The sequence below is a fragment of the Camelus dromedarius genome, chromosome 18 (genome assembly GCF_036321535.1).
Source record: "Camelus dromedarius isolate mCamDro1 chromosome 18, mCamDro1.pat, whole genome shotgun sequence".
In the NCBI taxonomy this organism is placed as follows: Eukaryota; Metazoa; Chordata; class Mammalia; order Artiodactyla; family Camelidae; genus Camelus; species Camelus dromedarius.
Window position 1 is genome coordinate 27,321,949 of NC_087453.1, and position 15,649 is coordinate 27,337,597.

Here is a 15,649-nt window from a genome sequence, read left to right on the forward strand (position 1 = left end):
TTTATTTTATTATTTTGGGGGCGTGGGGAGATAATTAAGTTTATTTATTAATTTATTTTTTTAACGGAGGTACTGGGTATTGAATCCAGGACCTCGTGCATACTAGGCACACATTCTACCACGGAGTAATACCCTCCCCCAGAGACGCCAACTCTTAATGAAATAAGTGTCTGAGAACTTGTGGTCACATTTTAAAATGACAATAGATGCACAATAATATCAAAAGAGAGGAAGAGCGAGCAGCCTAGGGGCAAAAAAGGCAAAAAAGAAAATGTAAACATTTTCCTCTTACTTATCAAGAATCCATTCTTGAAAATCAGAAATTCTACATCAAAATGCAAATTGTGAACTTACTTCCTACTGTTTAAATGGGGGAAGTTATAATACATCAAATGCCAACACTCAATCCTCAACCAGTTTCCTAAAAACAGAACCAAAATAAAGCAAAGCATCTACATGGAAGTTCTAAACTCTTGTCAGAATATAAAATGCTTAAAACATCACTTCCTGATAGTCAAACAATGTAAAATATTAAAATGTTAACAATTACTTTGTGTGCGCTGAGAAACCTCGGGTCACTGCAGACTCTCAGTGCACTTACCAGAGACCCTGCGTGTGTTTCTGCTGTTTCACAAATTTTAAACAGAAAGCAGAGCAAGAGTCCCACCCACATCATCTTGTTTAAAACGTTCAATTGCATTTGGTGCAAACAAATATACATTTTTGTTTATAAACATTGTTCAAATAATCAATTGTAATGATCTGTATCTTTCAATTGTGAGTATTAAAAACCAAAATGTGTTTTATTAGAGAACAAGAGAGGACTTCAGAATTACTACAGACAAGAACAGTCTGAAGTTTTCTCTTTCTTCCCCTTCCTACTGGCTTTTCTGTTTCCGGTCTGCAGCTGTGTATTTTCTGTGTAGGACAGTGCCTAGCAAACGTCTCTCAGACCCATCTGGGAATTGAGCATAGATTCCAAGGCTCACCTCCAGCATTTCTGATTTAGTGGGTCTAGAGTGGGGTCTGAGTATTTACATATCAAATATTCGATGCTGCTGGTCCACAGTGTAAGTAGTTCCTCTATAGAGGACAGGAAACCTCTTTTTTTTTGCTTAACTTCTTATCTCTCCAGATAAAAAGAAGCCACAATCCAACCCAGTGGAGAGAGTCCTGTGCTTCACCTCTGATGTCCAAAGTCCCACACATCACAGAGTGGAGCTCCTGGGCTCTTGAGTTGAACGTCATCATTAAATGGGAACTCCTGTTCCCCTCCCTCGGAAAGGGAATGAGTTTGTTTTGTTCAGAAGCCAAAGTGGGCCACATATTTGCTTCAACAAGTACATCCAGCTTCTCCCTTCAAGGCATATTCTGATTCCCCTGTGGAAGGCGCCCTGCTAGTTCTGAGCCATATAACTAGTTCTGGCCAATGAATTGTTAGTGGAAGTGATGACTGTCAATTTGGGATCGGAGCCTTTAATCACCAATGCAAGACCCTTCCTACCTCTTTTTCCCTCGTCACAGCAGCCAGTATGTCTCAACAGTGGCTTTTGCCAGCCTGGGTCATAGACCAAGGGTGAGGAAGAGGAGAGTCCCAGGCAACACGCGGTAGGAACATAGTGTGATCACAAATGATACCTTTGCTGTTCTAGGTCACATATTGTATTCCAATCTTATATATATATATATGGCCTAAGGTAGGAATTCATTTATTTTTCAAATAACTAACCAACTGTCTCCCTATCACTTATTGAATAGCCCATCCCATCTCTCCATTCATTGGATAATCTTCTTTAAGGCAGAATATGTCATACTCTGCACATAACCACTAGAACCTAAAATGTGTCCTTTGATTAGTAAAAAAAAAAACTAACTATATGCTGCAATATTGCTTATGTAGATGTAAAGATGGTCCCAAGGTTAATGATGGGAGAAGATGGATAATAAGGGCTGGTAATGACACTGTCTATAAGCAAGCAGTGTGCAGAAAGAGAAGCCAGCAATCTCCAGAACAGGCTATTCTTAAAAAACAGCTGTACATGGAAATGGTGAGCCAGAGGAAACTGGCTAATAATGAGATGTCAGCTCTCCGACTTCAGAGATTAATAATCAGAATTGAGATGACCTGAAACAGTTTGGTTTAAACTATAGTCTTGTACCAGGAGAAAAGGCTTGGGATGTTTAAACAAGACATAATTTCTTCAAGTAGACAATTTGAAGCCAGACAGGAATGACAGCTCTACCTAAAAGTGATGCTTAAAGAAAATTGCTGTCCTTGGATACACATCCTGGAATAGATTCTCATTCTGCAGGTACCTTGTCTTAGCGGGTGAGACATAGATGCAGGCCATGTTCCTACACTTGTTCAGCTATTTGACGCTCTTATGAATGTTATAGATGATTATTATTAGGATGTTCCTTGTAAGTTATTCCCAGTCACTAAAGACTGAAAGTCACATATCCATATACATGTCAAATGAAAAACATCGGTGAGCATATCTGCAAACTAGAAAATTGCTAGGGCTGACATCTTTTGGAAATTACTAAAATAAGAGAATATTATTATGAGAAATAGATGTAGGAACCATGCAAATTTATTAAAAAGCAAATGGACTTGGAAAAGGAGTAGACAATGAATTTCCATCCCTCGTCTCTAGTTTTGTTGATAGTGGTAAGGCGATAATTTTTTTTTTTAAAGAATAAGTAACTCAGTATTTTTTTAAAATCCATTTTTATATTTTGATACTTCAACCCAATATGATGCTCAACTCAGTATTGCTGGAAATAGCCCTTGTGGCAGGGATTTTTAGGACAATGAAATTATTCTGTATGATACTATAGTGGCTACATGTCATGCATTTGTCAAAGCCCATAGAATGTACAACATCAAGAGTGAACCCTAGTGTAAACTATGGAATTTGTTTGATAATAATGTGCCCATGTTGGTTCATCGATTGTACCAAATATGTGCACTGATGAGGGATGTTGAGGGTAGGGGAGTATGTATGTGTGGGCGGGGAGGGCTATGGACAAACTCTCTGTATTTTCTGCTTAATTCTGTTGTGAACCTGAAACTGCTCTAAAAGAATAAAGTCTATTAAAAAGAAAAAAAATATATATATATATATATATATCTCCCTTGTGGCAAGTATGCATGGTTGCCCATCCACAAAGGATAGCCCAGAAGAAAAGACATTTGACTTCTGTCTTATCACCAGCGAGGGAACAGTTTGGCAGAAATGGCATTTTTTCCATCTGCTTAGGGACTAGGTGAAGTGAATAGTTCACTGCGAGGTTTCAGGCCAACATAGTTTATTTACAGGATGATTGATTCTCAGTTTTTAAAAATTCTAGTGGAAATCATGCATTTACCCAACATTAAGCTTTACAATTTACAAAAATATAGTCTCTCTGCTTTTCACTGTAAATATATTTGCTCAATATATATTGATATGTATTATAATAGTGTATTGTTATGCATAATGTGTTATTTTAATATATATTATTACAGTAAGATTATTGATCAAAAATTATAAATACCTTAGGCTAAGGCAAAATCAGAAAGCAATATTATTTTTAAAGGCAATTTTTGGGGGTGGTCATTTCTTTAGAAACATTGGGTCCAAGTGATGAGGGCAGATGGAAATAATAAATGAGTCCCCTTGTTTTTTCATCACACAAACATTGACTATCTTCCCCACGCTGGACAGTTCATCCCTGTGACTCCTGTCTTTTGTAAATGGCAGTTTGTACCTCTTCATTCCTTTCATCTATTTCACTCCACCGCCTTGACCCCCCGCCCCTCTGGCAACCGTCATTTGTTCTCGGCATCTATGACTCTCACTCTGTGTTGTTATGGTTGCTCCTTGTTTTGTATTTTAGATTCCGCATGTGCTGAGTGAGAGCGTAACACCCTAGGTCCATCCATGTTGTTGCAAATGGCAACGTATCACTATTTTTATGGCTGAATAATATTCTATTGTGTACATATATCACACCTTCCTTACCACTAGTCTAGCCAAGGGTACACAGGTTGCCTCCATAGCTTGGCTATTGTAAATAATGATGCAATGAACATAGGTGTGCATGTATCTTTTTGAATTAGTATTTTTGTTATCTTTGGGAAAATACCCAGATGTGGAATTGCTGGATTGTATGGTATCTCTATTTTTAATCTTTTGAGAAACTTCCATACTGTTTTCCATAGTGGCTGCACCTACTTACATCCCCACCAACTGTGCGTGAGGATTCCCTTTCCCCCGCATTCTCACCAATGCTTTGTTGTTCATTGTCTTTTTCACAAAAGCCATTCTGACAGGTGTGAAGTGATGTTGTGGTTTTGAATACATTTACCTGATGATTAGTGATGTCAGGTTGTCTTTTCATGTGCCTGTCGGCCATCTGTGTGTCTTCTCTGGGAAAGTGTCTATTCAGTTTCTCTGCTCATTTTTTAATTAAGTTGTTTGGTTTTTTAGTGCTGAGTTTAGGAGTCATTTATATATCTGGATATTAACCCCCTTATCAGATACATCATTTGCATATATCTTCTCCCATTTAGTGAGTGGCCTTTTCACGTTTGCTGATAGTTTTCCTTGCTGTACAAAAACATTTCAGTTTGATGTAGTCACATCTGTTTATTTTTGCTTTTGGTCTCCTTGCTTGAGACATAATCCAAAAAATATTGCTGAGACCAATGTCAAAGAATGATGTCAATTCTGCCTACGTTTTCTTCTAGGAGTTTTATGGTTTCAAGTCTTGCATTTAAGTCTTGAGTTTATTTTGAGTTTAAATTTTGAGTTTATTTTTGTATATGGTGTTAGGACATGGTCCAGTTTGATTCTTTTGCATGAAGCTGTCCAGTCTTCTCAACACCATCTATTGAAGAGGCTGCCTTTTCCCCATTGTATCTTCTTGGGGTTCTCTGTGCTTCCTGGGCCTGGATGTCTCTTTCCTTTCCCAGGTTAGGGGATTTGTTAGCTACTATTGCTTTAGATAAATTCGCTGCCTCTTTCTCTCTCTCTTCTCCTTCTGGCACCTCTACAAACAAATGTTAGTAAGCTTGATGCTGTCCCAGAGGTTTCTTAAACTGTCCTCATTTAAAAAAAAATTTTTTTCTATTTAGCCTGGATGATTTGTCTTCCAGCTCACTAATCTGTCCCTCTGTACCATCTAATCTGCTGTTGATTCCTTCTAATGTATTTTTCATGTCAGTTATTGTATTCCTCAGCTCTGTTCGATTCTTTTTTACATGTTCTCTTTCCTTGTTAAACTTTTCGCTGTGTCCATCCATTTTTCCCCCGAGCTGTTTAAGTATCTTTATCATCAGTACCTTGAACTCTTTATTGGGTAGATTGCTTATCTCCGCTTTGCTTAGTTCTTCTTCCGTGGTTTTTGTCTTGTTCCTTCTTTTGGAGCATATGTTTTGTCACCTCATTTTGCCTAATTCTTTGTTTTGGGTGTTTTCGTTCTGTTTTGTTTTCAGTTTTTTGTTTGTTTGTTTGTTTTGACATCAGATAGGTTGGTTACATTTCCCAGTCTTGGAGAAGTAGCTTCGTATAAGAGACATCCTGTGGGGCCCAGCAGCACACTCCTCTCTGGTCACCAGAGATGTTACCTAGGAGTATCCCCAAGGTGGGCTGAGCGGGCCCTTCTGCTGTGCTAGGACCAAACACTGAGGGTGCGCTAATCCCTGGCCCAGTCGGCTGCCGGGCCCTGCCTCATGTGTGCGTCACTGCTAGGTGAGGCTGGGTCCTGATGATGTGTCTAGCTGCACGGCTCAGGGAGCCCTGGCACTGGTGTCAGCCGACCGGTGGGCAGGGCTTGGGCCTTGAAAGTCCTGGCTGGTCTTGGGCTGCTGGTGGGCAATGCCAGCGCAGGGCCCAGGGGTTCCCGGGGTGGGTGCTGGCCCACTTGAGCGGTCCAGGTCCTGCTGTGGCTGGTTGTGGATGCACGGGGAGCCCGGGACTGGTGCAGAATGCTCGTGGGTGCGGCTGTGACACAATACAGCCAGCTGCTTGGGTTAGGGTGTCCCAGAACTGGTGCTGGTCCCCTGGTGGGTGGTGCCAGGTCCTGGCACTGCTGAGGCCCCCTCTCATGAGTGTGTAGTGCAAAACCAGAACAACCACCCTGGTTTGCAGACAGACTGCTTCACAATGTCCTCCATTGGTAATTCCAATACTGGTATATTACCAAGTAGTATTTCTAAATTAATACCAGATATAGATACCAGAGGAGTCTCTCAAGTATTTGTCTCTTTCTCACCAAATTTTACACTGTCAGGTGCTAGGAAATAGAAACAGTAGTTCAATTTCATGTTAGTGCACCAAGCTGCCAGACTGGTCTGTTTCATGTGTCAAAGGAGGTTTCCCCTGCAGGTCTCACCTTCCCTGTGCCCCAAGCCCCCCCTGCCACCACCACCAAAGACCCCTCTATGGAGAGTGATTCAGCTGATGGCTCCCCTCTTTGCCTTTTCCACCTTTTCCCCTCTTTCTGCCTTGCATGCAGAAAGCTCCAGCAATCATCTTAGAACAATGATGTGACCCAAGAATGGGGGTCAGAGCTACAGGTGGCAGGGCAGAAAGAGATAAGGAGCCCGGGTCCTGAGGCCCCCAAAACCTTCTGATCAACTCCAGCCCCTACTCTTGACTTCTTTCACATAACTCTTTATCTTATTCACTTTCTTTATATTTGGGGTATTTTTTGCTAGCATCCAAACTCGGTTCTTCAATGACCCAGACCACAGTTCATTGGCATGCCCAGGAAAGGACTTAATAAGGTAATAAGATATATAACATATGTACATATGCACACACACATATGCAATATATATACTCACAATATTGTGTGTGTCTACAGGTAGCTGAAATTGCAGTCATTGTTGACTGAGAATTAAATGAAACAATGCAAAATCTATAGATTAGAAATAATTAGAATTCCTTGAGATCAGTCTCACTGAGTAAAATCCCAGAAGCATGCATTAAAACGTTAGGTCTTTTGTTTTGTTTTCTTCTCTACAGATGTATTGGGATGAACACGGGGTGTGGATGCGTGAATGTGTTCTGTTATTTTGACACTGAACATTAAAAATTTCCATTCTAAAATTCCTGAAAAACTAAAAATAGATTTATCATATGATCCAGCAATCCCACGCCTGGGTATATATCCAGAGGGAACTCTAATTTGAAAAGATACATGCACCCCAATGTTCATAGCAGCACTATTTACAGTAGCCAAGACATGAAAGCAACCTAAATGTCCATCAACAGATGACTGGATAAAGAAGTTGTGGTATGTGTATACATATATGGAATGTGTATAGATATAATGGTATACTATTCAACCATAAAATAATACCATTTGCTGCAACATGGATGGACCTAGAGATCGTCATTCTTAGTGAATTAAGCCAGAAAGGGAAAGGAAAATACCATATATCACTTATATGTGGAATCTGGAAAAAAAAAAGATACAAACGAACTTATTTACAAAACAGACTTACAGACGTAGAAAACAAACTTACGGTTACCAGAGGGGAAAGGGCATGGGAACAGATAAATTGGGAGCTTGAGATTTGCAGATACTAACTACTATATATAAAATAGATAAACAAAAATTTATACTCTATAGCACAGGGAACCATATTCAATATCTTGCAGTGACATATAATGAAAAAGAATATGAAAAGGAATATATGTATGTGTATGTATGACTGAAGCATTTTCACACCAGACATTGACCCAACATTATAGACTGATTATACTTCAACCAAAAAAAAAAAAAAATCAGCATTCTAAAATGCTGTTTTGGTTCTGCTAAACTGCAATCTTCCAATATATTCAAACACTATCAAGGAGAACAGGACAGAAACTATGGGAATATTCATAGTGCCTAACTCTAATTTCTGATGCCACAGAGTAGAAAGATGGATTCCTCTCCAGTTTCCTTATAAACTGATATTTTCAAGCCATGTGTCTCCCAGACTGGAAGACTTTATGATTTCTTAGATTGGAAATAGATTAAATATGTAATCAACCACTAAGCCAGTCACTCTGTTTTTGGAAATCTCAGCAGAGGAAATGTTCTAATCTGTGCAAGACACTAGATAAAAGACATACTCTGATGGCGAACCCCAGCACCCCCGGTGGACGTGAGCCCCCCCTTGCCGAGGCAGGGCAGCACTAACGCGATTTTGGCTTGAGTAATGGTCCTTGTTTCTTCATGAACCCGTCCAGCAGCTGTCAAGCTCCAAGAAAGACTCTTTCCATCTGTTGAATGAAATCTTTATGATCCCAGCTCTCTCTTCAATAATAAACAACAGAATGCTCCCAAGGTTCTGTAGGTTATTTTAAATTTACCCCCTGCCAATAACTCCGTTATAATCAGGAAAACAAAGGCTGCTTTCAACCTCTGTGTGGCACCTGAGCGAAGTCTACCAGTCGGCCCATTGTAGAAAATAAAAGCAGATGATTTTTCAGGTGTTCAATCTTTACTACCTCTGTTACGCCCCAGCCATGGGCAGCCCCTTGAGTAAAAAGAAAAATCCGTTTTTTTTGTTTTTTTTTTCACAGCTGGCTTTCTTTCCAAGCTAGCATGAGATAATGTTGTGATGAAACCTTGTAGCTCTTTTCAACTCATGCTTTACCCTCTGCGGATTAACTTCTGAAAGTTAAATCCGTATGTGTTTAAGAAACCTATGGCACTCTTGTTTAAGAAAGGCAAAATCACACACACAAGAAGATAGGAACTGTTGAAAACAAGCATGGCGAATTTGCAGCAGAATGAGAATTGAAAAAAATCCATCTTAATCTTCTCCGCATCAGGTGGCTTTCAAAAAAATTGTCCCCTCTGAGCTATGATGTCACTTCTGAAAACAACAATCACAATGATGTTTTTTCACAAGCCCTCAGCACACTCTCATCCACCTCTTTCTTCTCTTAGGGCCCACATTCATCTCTTCAGTTCAGTTAGACAATCTTGGGAACCAGGCTAGCTCCATCATTCTCAGTCCTTTTGTCTTAATAGGATTTTCCAGAAATCACGTGTGAATGGACCATACAAATTATTCTTATCCTTCAGTTCTCAGTAGCAGGAAAGTGTCTGTTAATGAGATTTCAGAATTGATAGACATTAACAGTTTCCAGAAAGGAGATGGTGTCATTTTCAATGTGCCAGAAACAATTTTCCAAAGGACAGCCAAGTTCAAAAAGCATAGGAAATATAAAATGATGGACTTAAAATTATGGTCATAAGCACAGGTTATTTATTTTTGGCCAGTATTTCTCAGCAGAAATAAAATTTTTTTTTTTTTATTCTTCCAGTCTGGAGTCACTCACTACCTACTGCTCCAAAAATCAATATTTGAAAATGTTAAATAATTCCTGCCCATAGGGGATATGTAAGTTCTCAGAATGTTTGGATACATATAAAATGAGTGGTACCTGGAATTCAAGTTCAACTAATGAGATGCAATCTATTTTATATCTACTTTTTTTTTCATTTCCCGTGATTGGCACAGGAAAACAGCAGATTCTAAAGTTGTTTCCCAAAGCAGGTTCCATGGATGATTAATAGATATTCCTTGACAGAAATATATGTAGAGAAAAATATGTACTTCCATGAAAAATTATGATGGTTTAGATGACAGGGGCTTCCAGGTTATCTGACTTTAAGTCTCTCACTGTCTTTGAATTATTTTACAACCATATAAGTTGTAAACAACTGAAGGAAATGAAAAATAATTCTTGTCTAAAGACAAGCAAATTCAGGCCTGTCCTATGGAAAAATCAAAAGACTTCCGTCTCTATCTCGTTGAAACACCAGTATTACTTCCATTTGCACATTCTTCTTATGTTCCTGATCTAGCAATGTGTCTGTTTTCAGCCTTGTCTGTCTGTTTCTCTTATTGATTATGAGTTGAAGTTTTAACCTATATTCATTTTTTATCTGTGTGTGAGTCATTTTACCCCTGCATTAAAATGAGCTTTTAACATATCTATGTTTTTATCTATCTATATATATACACACACGTACATACATACATATATATATTTTAAAGATAATACATGTTTGGGAAGGGCTGGTAAAGAGGACAGGGAACTGAGCTGAGACTTGGCAACCTTCTTCCAGGCTGTCATTAACCATGGATGGCTGTTGGTTAACTTTGTATTATGGAAAATCTCAGAGATTCCAAAGTAGAGAAAATATATAATGGCCTTCCCTCCACGTAACCACTACCCAACTCTTGCACCTGCTGTGGTCAAGCTTATTTCTTCTATCCTCTCCCCACGGTTTCCCATGGGATTATTTTGGAGCACCTTCTAGGTTTCATATCATTTTGCATATTTCTAAAAAATAAAGTCTCAAAAAATAGAGCCACAATACCATTGTCATACCTAAAGTTGAAGGAGAATTCCTTTAACTCATGAAATAATTCATTTTTTGGCTCTGAGCTCGAAGACCCTGTTCACCTCTACCACACTATTTGAAAATACACCCTCAAGGGTATCTTGCTTTTGTGCAGCGGCTACACTTCTGAAATATTGAGCTTGATCTGAAATTTTAGAAATCAAACTCTTGTTTAAATGTGTCACAATGAATTACTACTTAAGGAAAATGAGCAAGAAATCATTTTGAATGAGCATCTTCGATTAATATGCTTGTATGTCTAGGTGTCAGCTGTCCTAAAACTCCTCCACTACTGATCTACTTCAAGAAGTCTTATAAAATGACAGTACTTCCAATGCACAAGCAAATTACTAAAACAGGGTCTCTGAATTTCCCTACAAGGTCAGGAACATAAGGGTGCTTATCTTTAGAGCTGCCTCTAACGTATGAGCGATCAGGAAGCACTCTGGAATCAAGAGATGGAATTGTCTTCCCTGTTAATGGTTGGAAGCTCTCTTAGCTCAGGCTGCTATAGCAAAACATCGCAGATTGATGGCTTAACAACAGAATCATTTTCTCCCAAGAAAATTAATCCCAAGGTCAAGGTACCAGCTGCCTCGGTTCCTGGGGAGAGCTTTCTTCCTGGTTTTCAAATGGCAACCCCTTCACCGTGTCCTCATACAAAAGGGAGAGAGAAGGTGAGAACAGGGTTAGAGCTAAAGAAACAGACCTAATATGGAGTCAGATTTTTCTTCCCTGTTACGGAGAAACTCTCTTTGAGTTGCCAATGACGTAATGCTGAGAGGTGTACAACCCTCGGGAGAGAGTTTTACATATAAAATTAAATTCCATACAGAAAATCAGACAAACAAACATCAGTCATGGCACACTCTTTGCTGGGAACCCACAGTGATGACGTGGAAGGAAGGAGAGACAGAGGGAAAATTCTTGCCATGCTAGAGCAGCAAGTGTGAGATTTTCTTTTTTCTATACCCTCAAGGGTAATTCACTTCCAAGCAAACAGGAAACACTGAATGGAATTAATATCACTCACTTAGAACTTATTACAACATCTTTCACTCAGAAGTGAAATTTGCTATAAATAAAAGTTGGGGAAGGAAGAACAATGGTTTTATTTCTAGTTTTAGGCTGAAGACCCCAAGTATCAAAGAGAGAGAAAAAAGATGGTTGTGGGGAGGGAGGTGATGGGCAAAGATATCGTCCAGAGAGGCAACGAATTCTACCAGCTGTAGTTTATGATTATTTCCTTGTCATGGGGCAGGAACAGTACATAAATGTATGAGTATTTGATGGCTCCCCCAGAGGGGAGGAGCACAGCTGCCTCCCACTTCGTCCTTTGTCCTCTTTGTATCCCCTAGACCTTAATGCACAAACTCAGAGGAATCGGTGGAGAGGGAGGCACAAAAGAAAATAAAAGTTAAAAATATCTGTAGCAGGAAAGGGTGAGGTTCATTTGTGAAAGGAGGGGAAAACGAGGCATGGAAGGAGGAGGGGGAAAACAGAAGCTTCTGGGAAATTGTCCAGGGGAATGTTTGTGGGGAAGAGAATGGAGAATGAGACAAAGGGATGGAAGTTGAAGGATAACTTGTGCACCCACATAACAGGTAGTCGAAGAATAAAAAGAAATGAGGTAGAGATTTTGAGAAATGTCAGTGTGGGTAAGAGTTGTACTCTCCTGAGTACTTTTCCAGAGATAAAATTAATTACTTATGGTCCTGGTCCCTAGGTTGAGCTGTGTTGGCTGGAAAGACGGAACAATGTGGACTCATTGGATTTAGATGGGTTACACCGGGGGAGTGAACCTCCAAGTCTCTGGACTTGTGATGTGACATCCTACTGTGCTTTGAATTAAGTTGTCACCTGAGTCAACAGTGCATTTTGGTGTGAAGACCAGACCCTTAGAACAATGAAATAAAGACGTGAGGAATGGGTTCTTGAAACAACTCTAGAAAGCCAGAGCGATGTGGTTGAGGCTTGCTGAAATAGAAACTGTAATTGGGAGGAAAAAAAGGAAAAATAATTCCAATTTGGAAATCAGATCTATGAAGCAAAAATAATGAATTAAATTGAGATTGTCTTTAAAAGGAAAATTTTTCTTCTCAAATTGCAAACTGGACATTAGTTTTAAGACAGCTTCAGTGGCCATCTGACTTCTTAAGAAATTATATTTGTTTCTCAGCAGAGAAAGAAGGGCTATGTCAGTCCTGACTGGATCACACAGAAGATGCTGCCTTGCTCCACTGGTGGTGAACACATGTATTCCAGGGGGATCCGGCTGCTGCCATGGAAGTTGGCTGCCAGCAGACTTTGGAACCACTGGAACAAAATAATAGCTCCCAGAAACTTGAGAAACTTGTGGGAAATACCATGCCAACGAAGAGTCAAATAAAAAACCTAGAGTTGTGATTTGACCATTCCACCAAAATGATACAAAGATGCACAGACACAGACATAATGAGATGCTAGTATCTAACATCCTACACCAGGGATGACTTATGAAGTCAAAGCTAGAGGAGCTGCCATTAGCTAGTTAGGGATGATTTTGAGAGGATGTGCCCGTAAGAAGTGGCGGGCAGGATTCCAAAGGTGGACTGTCTGCCAGGGGTGATGGAATGAGGCTTGGCAAATCTACTGGTTGGAGCAATTAGGTGAGGGAGCCATGATTTCCTGGATTTTAATCCTGAAGCAAGAGCTGTTACTGAGTCCAAGCTTGTACTGCTTCCTGCATGACAGGCCAATAAATGGAGAGACAAGGTGTTGGGGCAGGGAATGGCGACATTATTTGGAAAGCCAGCTGACCAAGAAGGTGGTGGACTAATGTCCCAAAGAGCCATCTTGCCTGGATTTGGATGTTAGGTTCTTTTATAGAGAAAAGGGGTGGGGGGAAAGTAGAAAAGGTGATAAGTTGTTGCAAATATTTCCTGGTTCCTGCCAGACTCCGGAGGGAATGTGTTAACTTCTTCCTTCCTACAGTCATTCATTGATGTCAGGATGTTAAAAGGTATTTTAGCTTAATGCTCAGACATGGGAGGCAGGGCTCCCAGAGGTGGGCCATTATCTATTTTTTAAGCTCTAGGCAACATTCCTTTCATGATTAACTTGTAGCAGAAGCAACAGGATACAAAGGTTAAAATAAAAGAAACAGATCTAATATGGATCAGATTGGTTCTTCCCTATCACAGAGCCTCGTGAATTCTCACTGTGGGTGAAGTAGACCCAGGCTGAGGAGGGTAAAGGATGGATTTTAACAGCCTTCAGAATGATCACCTAATGGGGCTCATGCCAGAGGCCTTGACCAGAGTTAGGGAACTGGAAGTTATAGCAAGGGTACCCTCTTATTGAAGTCTTCTCAGGGGAGCGTAAGTAGAATCCAGATCCTATCTGGGACCCCAGAAGACAGCTCTTTTTGTAGGTCAGGCACTAACTTGCTTCCAGTGCAAGTAGTTTTCCTATGGTGAGCGGAGATTTGAAAGAACCCAGCATGGGTGAGTCCACGCAGAGATCGCCCCTGGCCTGCCTGCTCAGACTTGGAGGACTGGATGTGGCCAGTGTTCGCCCTGCTGCAGAGAAGAGGGGCGCCTAGTGGTGGCCACCACCTCCAGGTGGTTTATCAGATGAATCATCTTTTGCTATTTGAGGAACGGGGGCTGGAGCAGAGGAACCGAGGTTCTCTGGGGAGGCGGTGGGGGGGGGGGGCAGGGATTATTTATTAAATCTGAGATGTTTCTAGAAACTCCATCAGGGACTTTTCCCATTCTTTGCCTCCAGTGTTTGTGGAAAGGACAGAGGTGAGTTTTGGCAGAAGCTGCCTGACAGAGACACCTGTCAGGGATTTTGATCTGTGTGAAATCAACTAGAGAAGTTGGGGGCAGCAGATGGAAAGTGTGTACCAGGCACGGCTTCTTCCCACACATGGGCTTTCGTGGTGCCTCTCTCACCTCCCCTCCCGATCAAGGAGAATTCTGGCAACGTCATTTGGGTATCTGCTACTTGCCTGGAGCTCTATGGCCTAATCGTGCTGAGGAACTGAGATGGGGGATCTGTATCAGAAAGGATCTGTGGACAAAGGGCTTTCTCCAAAAAAGGTAAAACTGGAGCAGTAGTAGGGGAGAGGAAAATGGAGGTGGAGAGAGACCGCTAACGCTCAGACTTGGGACACAGAGCGCATTCTTCAGGGGTAGACTAGAGACTCAAAGGAGGGAAGAGTGCTGGCTCTGGGGAAGGGGACCGATCGCTTTGGGTACTAAAAGAGGCAGAGGATGAAAGGAACATAGGGAAATCAATGTTTACTTTTGATTGCTAGATTATGGTCCTCTGAATGCAAGAAGCCACAAATCCTACATGAGCCCCAGGATTTATTTAGAGCATGGAATCCTACCTCATAGCATAGGAAAAAAAAAAAAATGCAGGAGAATTTTACCACTCAACTTAAGAACTCAGTCATTACCAATGTACTTCTCCCAGCATTTACACTTGCTTCCAGGATCACCTCATCCTGCTTTCAGGAGCTGGACAGATCAAGGCTGTGCCTACTTCTGGCTCCTTCTTATTCCTAGTATGAGTCCTTTCAGAGATCCAACCCAAACCAGGGGGTTTTACAGGCCATCCCATCCCAAGCCAATCCTTGTCTCCTCGGCGCTCAGAGCTCTCAAAAACATCACTCAGCCTCTCAACACACCCAGTTCGCTTCTAGAAATAGCAAATGCCCTCCACAAAAAAGCTGTCCCTAACACCAAGGTCACATTCCTGACTTTCCATCTCCCCTAAATCCTGACCTGCTAATCCTTCATTATTTTATAAACTCCGATGCCCTTAAGCAAGATGTGTGTGTATAAAATGTATACTACTACCTTACCTTGTAATTACTTATTTAGAGCAGCTTTTCTAGTTGTCCTCCCTAGGAGGGGCTGGTTAAAACTGTCTAGAACGTCATCAATGGATGTGGACATCCCTTTCCACCCCCGCTGTGAAGATGAGGCACAGAGAAGGTAGGTCACTTGCTCAAGCTCATACCACTGCCAGATGGTGGACCTGGACTCACCCCCAGGAAGATTACTCCAGTATCTGTTGCCTCAAGCATCTGTTCCCTGCAAGGGTGAAACACATTAGCTTTTTGGTGATATGAGAACAAATCTTGGAAAATCCTGAGGCATGTATCTCTAACATTCGTTCCAATATTTCTACCAAAGTTCATGAGCAAAGTCATTTGTGAATGTGTCATAGTCAGAAGATAGCACGGGCCAGC